At 37.7% G+C, this 9,879-nt stretch overlaps 1 long non-coding RNA gene across 1 annotated transcript; it reads left to right on the top strand.

Annotated features, from left to right (window-relative positions):
- The first annotated feature begins 7,474 nt into the window (after positions 1 to 7,474).
- Positions 7,475 to 9,619, top strand: LOC138038829 (uncharacterized). The gene is made up of 2 exons (XR_011130312.1): positions 7,475 to 8,392; positions 9,297 to 9,619. It is a non-coding gene; the product is annotated as an uncharacterized lncRNA (long non-coding RNA).
- The last annotated feature ends 260 nt before the right edge of the window (positions 9,620 to 9,879 follow it).

The following is a 9,879-nucleotide window of genomic DNA, read 5'->3' as shown; positions in this document are numbered from 1 at the left end:
ACATGACACAACAGAACTTTGCAAGAACAAAGATAAACATCATTTAAGTGCTCCTAAGGTCCTGAAAATTTTGGTTTTGAACATATACTGAATGAACAATGCTTCCACTGTTGCTTTGCATTTTAATAATGTTAACATGTTTAATCTGATAAGTATCAGATATTTGTATCAGATATAGTCTGAAAATGTTGTTCCAAATTCATTAATGAATGTATTTCAATTGAAGTTCATGTTCCAAATGGGTGTCCCATACCTAATAATTATCTCTGCTACACTGAGAATCAAAAACTTTACACCTCCCATTATGCAGACAGTATATTGCTACTGTGTAAATGTCAAGTGTTAAAATAAATGCATGATATATGTAATTACAGTATAATTGTCCATGAGCAAAGAATTAAAGGCATCTAACAGCGATATAACATAAAAAAAGCCTGCAATGATAGGAAGTGCACAATTTTACAAACCACTATAACTTTCACTACAAGTCAACTGATAGTTAATGTCACCTAAGTTAACCATAACAGGCAAATCTGGCAACAATAGGAGCCCCTGTTTGCATGATTGTGACAAAGCTGAATACATATTATTCCCAATGTTCATAATTTGAACCAAGTCAGCTGAAGAGGTTATTGGATTTCTGAAATTATAAACAAGTGGCGACAGAGACATTGCCACATATATGTGTGCCTGCATTTGCCGTACCAAATACTTCAACATTACCTTGACTGTATGGTGCGCCAATAGGTTTAATTCGATCAACAATTCCTGGTCCTTGGTTTGTCTGTACGTCATTTGCGAGTGGACTTAACTCAGGAATGTAAAAGCGATACAAATAAATCTGTGTAAGCCACTGGCGATTAATTTTCGACATTTCATAAATGTGAACCAAACTTTTCAATACTGGCAAATAAATGGCCGCTATGTAAAACAAAAGTAAGACAGAACATCAGAATTTCCCCTTGAAGCATCCTCGAAGCCACCAAATAAACAGAATGCATGCCAACGACTAGCATTTGCTAGCCTGTATTGTTGAAACTATTCCCCATTTTCACATCGTCGCAAGCCTATACTGACAATGACAGTTGTCAAAGAACAGCTCAGATTGCTCAAAGTCGGATTAGTTTTTCTCAGGTATTCTCGGTTTGGCCCAAAGTAATTCTCAAAGCTGCTTTCAGGTTCTGAAAGGTCACTAGGAGATGACCGGCTTGTTGATCGAGATCAGTTTGCATGACCTTTATGTCGATCCCCGCTCTCGTGCAAAGTGTTTGTTTGTAAAACAAATTAGAAAAAAAATTGTCTTTTAATATCAATAACTTACCTTTGTCTCCACAATCCAAAAAGATTTAATTGTAACAGCTCCGTACGACCGCAACTACAACCACAACGTTCCGACGACTGGACGGGTACAGTCAACATGGTCAAGAAGGGGTGATACGGGGGTCACTATGCACATCTGAAGGGCTTGAAACATGAAACGGATGGTTGCTTTCTTCAAACACACACTGTTTATTTTTTCATGCAAAACGGACTGATATTCCAAGCATGTATACATTTTGAGACTCTAGCACTCCTTTTCAAGTCTTTCTATTAATTTTTCTTACTCAACAATACATTTTTCAGCAGGTATTAATTTTTTTTTGAATAATCCCCTACCCCCTACCCCACGTAAAGTTCACCAAAAACAACTAGACGCTCCATGAGCGTACACTGGGTTGCCTGTGGTACGTGTTACTCAAAAACAGAAGGGACTGAGTTCGGTGGTATTAAACTGCAGCGTTCCAAACAATTTTTTCAATTCGGTGGTCATTAAGACCATTTAAGGGGTCACCAAGAAGTCGTACCAGCAGAGGCCCTTTAGCTCACATCTTCATACGACGAAGCAGATCTTTTTCTGTTGTTAAAAACCTCGCTACCAGCCTATTAATCATTTGTCAGAAAGAAAAAAAACCCTGTCATCTTTAGAAAAATAGGCACGCATTGCGTACGTGTGGTAGCTGCGTTTTGTCTTCCAGGAGATTCAAGTTGTCTTTGCGTAATATGTAGCTCTAACAGTACACGATATTGTTTTGGTATTTTATATCATGGTAGTGCCATGGTAGAAGTCCTAGGTAAATAGCCCTCCTGAGAAGACATGTGGTTACTAGTAAAGTACTAAACACAGAAAGCCCGAAGAAAATAAAAGGGAATCGAAAAAGATTGACTTCTAGGCTGACATGTTGATCATTTTCAAGTTCGAAATCCCTCACAACTTCTTTTCACCACAAGTTTAAGCGTGCACTGTGAGCCTCTGACAGCTTTGTAATACAAAAGTTCACTGAAGTTATGTCCTGTCCGGCGGGGTTAGTATCTGGATGGGTGATTTTTGCTACGTTTAATTTTGTTATTGTACTTTTCGCTGCACAAGTAAATCGCAAAATCGAAAGTGACATCGAATTCATCGGGCGCCGTGATCAAGTTACCGCGGCGTGTTTACTCGCGAAACAGTGAAGCATCTGTGTCAAATGGTGGCAAGATACAAGATTTTTGTTTTTGTTAGTTTTCTTTTTCTTTCAAGTGTTATAAAGTTTGACAAGAAATGTGCGAATTCAACAAAAAGATCACAATCGCCCAACTCTTGCGGTTGACCATTTTTTCCGCACAGTCAAAAATTTACTCTTCAAGCCGAGGTTATTTATCAACCAGGTAATTCCATCGTTTTGGAAATAGCAGCTTTTTTCTTATTCATCAGCGTCACAATTTTTGCCGATTTTGGGGCTCATTTTGTTGAAACTCAAGCACGCTTCCAACAGACCTGTTTATTTTCGTGACTTACGCACGCGCTGCTTACAGAGCACTACCACAAAAATCCTCCCGTATCACATTTCAACACACGTATGCACATTACACAACATGACATTAAAATTCACAAAGGCTGGAAATATCGCAAAAACCTTTTCCAGCGAAAAATCTAGTGAAACAAACAACATATTTGCTATTAGAGGCAAAAAACCCTTCCTATTTCAATTGCGTGCGTGCAAACAAGACACAATCCGTGTCACAAAGCATATGGAATTAAATAAATTTCTGACAGTTCATATCAAACCCTTTTCGAAAGAAACTTGACCGTAAATAATGAAGCACAAAAGAGACAACAAGCTTTCATTCAAATAATTCTTCATGCACTGCCACATTTCCATTTTTTTACCTTTGCAGAGTTGAGTACAAAATAAAAGTAAATTGTCAGACAACTAAGATGCGACTTCAGTAAACAGTGTGATGCATTCAAGGCGTTCGATTCCTTCAATGTTTGTTAAATCCATAAAAACATTGCCATTTGATTTCAGTGTTTTATATAGTACTAAGTTAGTAAAATATTAGAAACAAAGCTCACTTGATATTCAACGGCGAAAAATGAAATTGTTGTCGAAGACCATTACTCGTCGCTTCAAAGATTCCAGATATATATTTTTCACCGCCTGTCTTGTTCATCCGATTGACGTTCCATTCTTGAGCTCCATGAGGGTATATTTTGTTTAAAGATCCACTAAAACGCCATTCGCGTTACAATGACTTTCGACGCTATTGAATTAGCGAAATTTCCAATTGTTACCGGAAGACTGTGCAGAGTTGAGTACAAATAAATACAAATAACCAGACAACAGAGATCACAGATCCAATCTATGGAATTCTTCTCTGTCTTTGTTGAACCCATACTGAGTTACCAGAGAATTTTTCATTTGGTTTCAGTGTTGTACATAACAGCACACTTGGCAAAATATTACTCGTCGCTTTTAAGATTCCAGATATTCATTTTTCACCACCTGTCTTGTTTATTCAATTGACGTTCCATTCTTGAGCTCCATAAGGGTATATTTTGTTTAAAGATGCACTAAAACGCCATTCGCGTTACAATGACTTTTGACGCCATTGCAGGGTAATTAAATGTTCTCCTGTGTGCACCAGAGAAATCTATGCATTACCCCAACCCCCTCAAACCTAACAAAATATACACAGAAGACTCTATGCACAAACACACCACTTAGCAGGGTAGTGACAGGCAAGACTTTTACCGACACATTCTTTTAGAGTATCTATCATATCATAATTGTACATAGTCCATTACGGAGAACGGCATTATTTTGTATGCATATTTTAATAGTTGAAAAAAAGCCTCCATATGTTTCTTCCTATGCGTGAATGGCCTGGCAATGAATTCAGACCGGTCTGACTTCCTCTCGGTTGCTGGAACGAGACGAGAAATTATCGTTCCAGTCTGAGTTCGTACCCTTCTTATGTAAATGACAGCAAATCTTAGACCGGGCCGAGAAGTTTCAAACCGGTATGCTTTTGGGTCAGCCACCTTGCATACGGCGAGAGCTACTGAAATTTAAACTGACCAATCAGAATTCAGCGAGCGGGAAAAACTGTGCTATCCTTGTGCTATTCGACGTCACGCCAATTGTTTACATTCGGATTGGTTAGATCTGTGGACATTCGCTCAGCCTTCTCTTGTGACTCTCTTGACCGTCGCTTCTTTGAACTCAGCGGGACAGAAATGACGCATTGTTCTGGCAATCAATTTGCCAATCCACTTTATCCAGTTTATGAATTGGTCTAGCATGTGATTAAAAACCAGGATCGCCTTTGAACTTTATTCTGTGGAGGAAGAAGACGTTGCTGAGTAAACATTTTTACGACGAAATCCCTTGGTTTGTTCAGCACTTTGATGTCCGATAACTGAGCCGCTCTAATGAGTGTTGGGTCAATCGCATTTGGCCGTCTGACCATATGAAGTTTTTTCAGCTCTTGTTTGTGTGCATCATGATCGAACTTCAGGTGAAGCGCTATGCTGCTTTATGCCAACGTCGATAGCTTGTGATGAGCTTGCCTGCTGCCCAAATTGTTGTTGTATTTGGGCAAGATTGGTCTTATCGGGTTGGAACTTAATAGTGAGGGGAACAATTTTTCGTTCATCTGCTGTGCCAAACAACAAACAATCCTGTTGGGTGTTCCACGTGCTTGGCGAGTCTTGCACGACCATCATCTATCAGATCTGGAGTGGAGTTTTCTTTCAGTGATTACAACTTGCGATCGTTCTGCAAACATCCACGTAGCATGCAGCACTTTTTAGTGACTTCAGGATCCCCGGCCCGTTTTGCTGTTTCAAAGGGAGTCGTGCATTTTTGAGCAGTTTGTCTTCATTGCTTGTATTTTTTCGTTTGTTCCTGGTGGCGCAAAGTAACTTTGATGATTTGAAAGGACTTGAATCCTTAATTGAATTAGCGATTTTTTTAATTAAGGAACCAACAAGTGAATGGTACACAAAATTAGGAGAAACTGTTGGTTGAAAAGACAATATTTGTAGACATAATTATCTACCCAGTTTAAGTACTAAGCTCAACAAGTTGTTTGGCTCCACAAGTTTCAGTTTCAGGCCACGTACCCAAATTCACCCAGGTACTGTTGCACACTACCATAGTTCTTTGGAAATTGAATAGCTCCTTGAACACCTGGTTGCTTGAGAAGAAACTTGATGTGTTTGTTCTCTACATTGGTGAATGCAGCCACTAACTGTCCATTGTGGATAAACTCCAGACCAAACTCTTCGCAGGGCATTTTAACAATGGTGTCCCTTGTAAAATGTTAGTTTAAAGAGTTTGTTTAAGTTATTTCCAATTTCATAGGGCACTGTGGTTGCCAGATTCACTTTAAAACTTATCATGGAAATGTAAATCAATGCCAGTGAAAAGTCAGTCTCTTGGGTTGTTGATAGAAAATTAATTTAAAATATGCATATTGAAACATCAGTTGAGGAAGATTTTTTTCCCTTTTTGTGAACCTAACATGCATTGCTGCCATTTATTTATTGCTTGGTCATTCAATGTCTTGATCACATCAAATAATTTATTTTTTAGGTATTGTGTATCTTTATCTAAAAACTTAACTGGTTGCTTTTTGGAGCCCTTTTGCAGCATATTTAGATAGGCAGGAAATGTTCCACATTTTATGGTAAATAGTTCTGCATAGTTTTAAGGAATATTGCGGCCTAAGCTAATTGAATATGAGAATAAAATGTGCTGTTTGACATTTTGTGAATTTAAAGACTATTAATATTGTTTGCGCTTGTTTTAAAAGGCTTAAGGTTGGCACTCAAAAGTGTTCCTTCAACAATCTTATTCTGTAAAGATTACCTTGGAAGAATTGGATTAATGCAAGTTTTTTCTTCTAGCCTCTTTCCCCAGTGCCCTCTTAGAATGGAGTTAATTTGGTTTTGCCCGATGTTGAAAGATGAAACAATGCCTAAACCAGCCGCAAGGAATACTTCATGGTGCTTTTTTACAAACATGGGCATGAAGGTGCTCATAAGCATCTGAGCATTGTTTCGCATGTTAAAGTGATAATTATTATAAATAATTTGTTTATCTTAGAGAGTCTTCTTTTCCTGTTGGTCATTCAAAAATTGTTGGAATAGATTGTTTGAGCTGTTGGATAGAGGCAGAACATTTGATCAGGGCCTCCTGGGGAGAGGAGTCCTTGTTCCCTTTAGATATTTCTTGTGTTTCCTTGTTCCCCAAATTACTTTGAAACTTGTTCCCAGCCTTTTGATCCCTAAAATTGAAATATTGGTTTTCTTCCCTTGTTCCCTAAAATATTTTGATATTGTTCCTCTGTTCCCCAGTTCAAATAAGCCATGTTCTCTTCTTCCCTCAAACCCCTGGGAGTGCCTCTTTGATGTTGATTCTCGTATTGGCCTAATAGTAATTCACTGTAGAATTGCAAGACACAGCAAGTTCTTATTTGGGAGTGAGGGAAAAGTTTTGAATAAATGTTTGCTCAATACAAGAAACAAAATTTGACTGCACCTTCTAGACCTTACTCTTTTCAGACATGAATCAGCTTGTTTGCACCTTTCTGGCGACCTGCGGGAGGGCAAGCTCTAGAAACTCTTCTTTAGTGAGCCTTCCGCTGAAAAACTTTCCAAGTCTGGCTTTCCGGTGTTAAGGGCCGAGGTTTTTGTGCAAAATTCATCAGCGGCTTCCTTGCAGCTTCTCAAAGGTGTTCCTTCGGGCAATGGTTAGTAAAAGTTTTGTAGTGCTTATACAAATTTTCGCTACTTGAAAAGGTATGTTTATACGAAACAAATGTCAGCTTGACAATTTTTCTTTCCCGATACTCCATTTAAAATGCACGTGAGCGCTATTAATAGAGAGCCAGAAAACCATTTAAAACATTTTGTGGCAATTTTTTTGTCAACAAACTTGGGTTGTCGGCGAGCAGAATTCGAACGAAAGCTGTTGTGCTTTGGCTTTTATTTGTGTTTTTTCTAACTAATCTAAGACGAATTCAGGCTGGTATTTTCGAATCAAGTGTAAGAAGACGGCAAAACCGTATTGATAATGTATTTATTTGAGTTAACTTCGCAAATAAAGACTTTAATCGCTTCCTTTCGACGGCGGTAGATCGACACGCACAACCGAAATGCACTGTTTCCGGACAGAGCGCAAAAATCGCTGATTGGCTAGAGAATAATGACGTAAAATGGCTTTTTTCGCGTAACTGCGCCTGCGCAAACTCTAAAGGTTCGAAGTGATCGAGACAGTGATCGATCGAAGTGGAGAATAACACTCTAGCATTTGTCAAATTTTGTGGAAAGTTAGACGACTCATACCCTGGGTGCCAGAGGAATTTTTTTTCAAGGTCGGAGAGAACACTCAGCGATTCCAAATCAACGGTCGAGGACACACGATTGATTACTTCGCAAGTCTGCATGTCAAGTAGCAATGCGTCCTCTTGTATCATTTTGTTGGTTTTGGCTACTGTGAATTTTCTTGACATGGGGTGTTGGTCTGCCCCCAGATTATTTAAAAATCTTGCAGAAACCAGCGAACTGGCAACGAAATTCTTCTTTGTTCTCGGGAACTACAGGAGCAACTTGGTCTTGATGGACGAAAGGTTTTTGCTTTTGAAAATAAGTTTGGCTGGCCGTTGTTATTGAAGACTGTAACGTAACGCGGTCATACAACTTTGATCGTATAAAATCGTCCACTGGGTTTCTTGCTGTAGATGAACTGTGAGTGAACTTCAGCCACAAAGTTGAATTTTCTTAACACCTGGGATTTACAATTTCCACGTCACGTAACCTTGACTGTTAAATGCCATCGATCTGTGCGAGGTTTTTGTTGCTGTTCCTCGCAAATATTTTTGCAGAAACCATTCCAGGAAATCTGCATCAAAGCGTCTTCCACTCAGTGTTTGGCAATATTGTCCTGATCAGTTGTGGAACAGCCCAGAAAAGTACATTACTGTAACAGAGTAACCATGTTGGTCAACTTTTTCATATTTATAAGTTTGCAAAACGGCTACAAAAACACATGTGCAGCAAAGCTTTGGAAGCATGCAAACACTTCAGGTACATTATATAATAATAATAATAATAATAATAATAATAATAATAATAATAATAATAATAATAATAATAATAATAATAATAAGCCTTACAGCTTTAGTTAGATGCGTACCCCTGACTGAAAGTTGTTTAACACTAAAAATTAGTATGAACACCAAAAAATAATTATTAACAATTATTGTTTCGCTGAAGGCAAGGTGAATATCGGTTAATAAAAACCGAGATGAAGTTGAGGTTTTTGTTCACCAACATTCATAAAGTCTGAGGGAATATCGGAAACAATAATTTAAATTTGCCTGACAATAGAAGCAACTCAATTTCTTAGTAAATGATGCCATCATGCAAATCGCCTATTACATAGTTGATTATTTGAATAATACACATTTTCTTTAAAACAATTAATTTATTCGTCTGTCACCTGAACAAAACAGCTTGTGGCTATTTTGAAAAAACCGCTTCGGTGATTATCACGTAATAATAATCATCTCAATGACAAGCAATCAGTGCAGAGAACTTTCAGTAATTACACTAATAAGCATATAATTCCTATAGCACAAGACAATAATGAACAATAATATTATAATTCCATGAGTGCATGTTGATATGAGATCAACAACTCAATCATATCCATTGATTATTGTTTTATTAAATTTTCATTTGATTCTTAACACTTGGACATATTTAAAGGCAATCAGTTTCCAGCGTGGTAACACTTGGCGCAATCAGTTTCCATATTATGTCATACTGTATAAGAGCTGTTAACTGAGTGAGTGAACCAATCAGAAAGCGAAAAACACAGTATCCGTGGTTCAAAATTTCATAATGTAAGGTATTATCTTTTCCCTTGTGCTTACTGTGTCATTATTCACTTTCTGTGTAATGGTTTTATCATTGTTTTTGTTTGTAGGAAATGGTAGCCATACCTGATTTATGAAGAAACTGAAGTTGTGCAGTAGTACAGCAACCTACTTTTACTCTCTGCAGATTAGCTTTCTTGGTTCACGGAAAACCCTTTTCATTATTGTAAATACATTGTGGCTTGGAAGATATTCTCAAACAGGTCTGGAGAATGTTCACCACCAAAATTTCCCATTTTGTGTGGATCATATAAGTTCTTTCCTCCTTTTGTTTAGTGGTTGACTAGTGACTTGTGAAATTGTATGGTGCACAAGAGAGCTAAATGCAGTGTCTCCTTTAGTTGTAAAACATATATTAAAGGAACACAAATAATATTGTCATTGTTGTTGAGTAATGTTAGGATTTAGTACTGCCAGTGGTATTACAAGTGTCTCTTTTGAGTGGATTCCCCAACTTTCTGCTAACTTGACCCAAACAGATATATATAGGTGGAGAACAAATTCGGGAAAATGAAAGGAAAAAATACTAAACATGCATCAGTTGATTATTACAATACACTATTTTGTTTTGTTCAATATTATTTGCACTAGAAAGAAAATTAACGACCATAAGAATTTAGTCCGTGATAAGGA

Source organism: Montipora capricornis, chromosome 2, assembly GCF_036669925.1.
Source record: "Montipora capricornis isolate CH-2021 chromosome 2, ASM3666992v2, whole genome shotgun sequence".
NCBI lineage: Eukaryota > Metazoa > Cnidaria > Anthozoa > Scleractinia > Acroporidae > Montipora > Montipora capricornis.
Note: the sequence above shows the minus strand (reverse complement) of the source record. Positions and strands in the feature narration are given on the sequence as shown.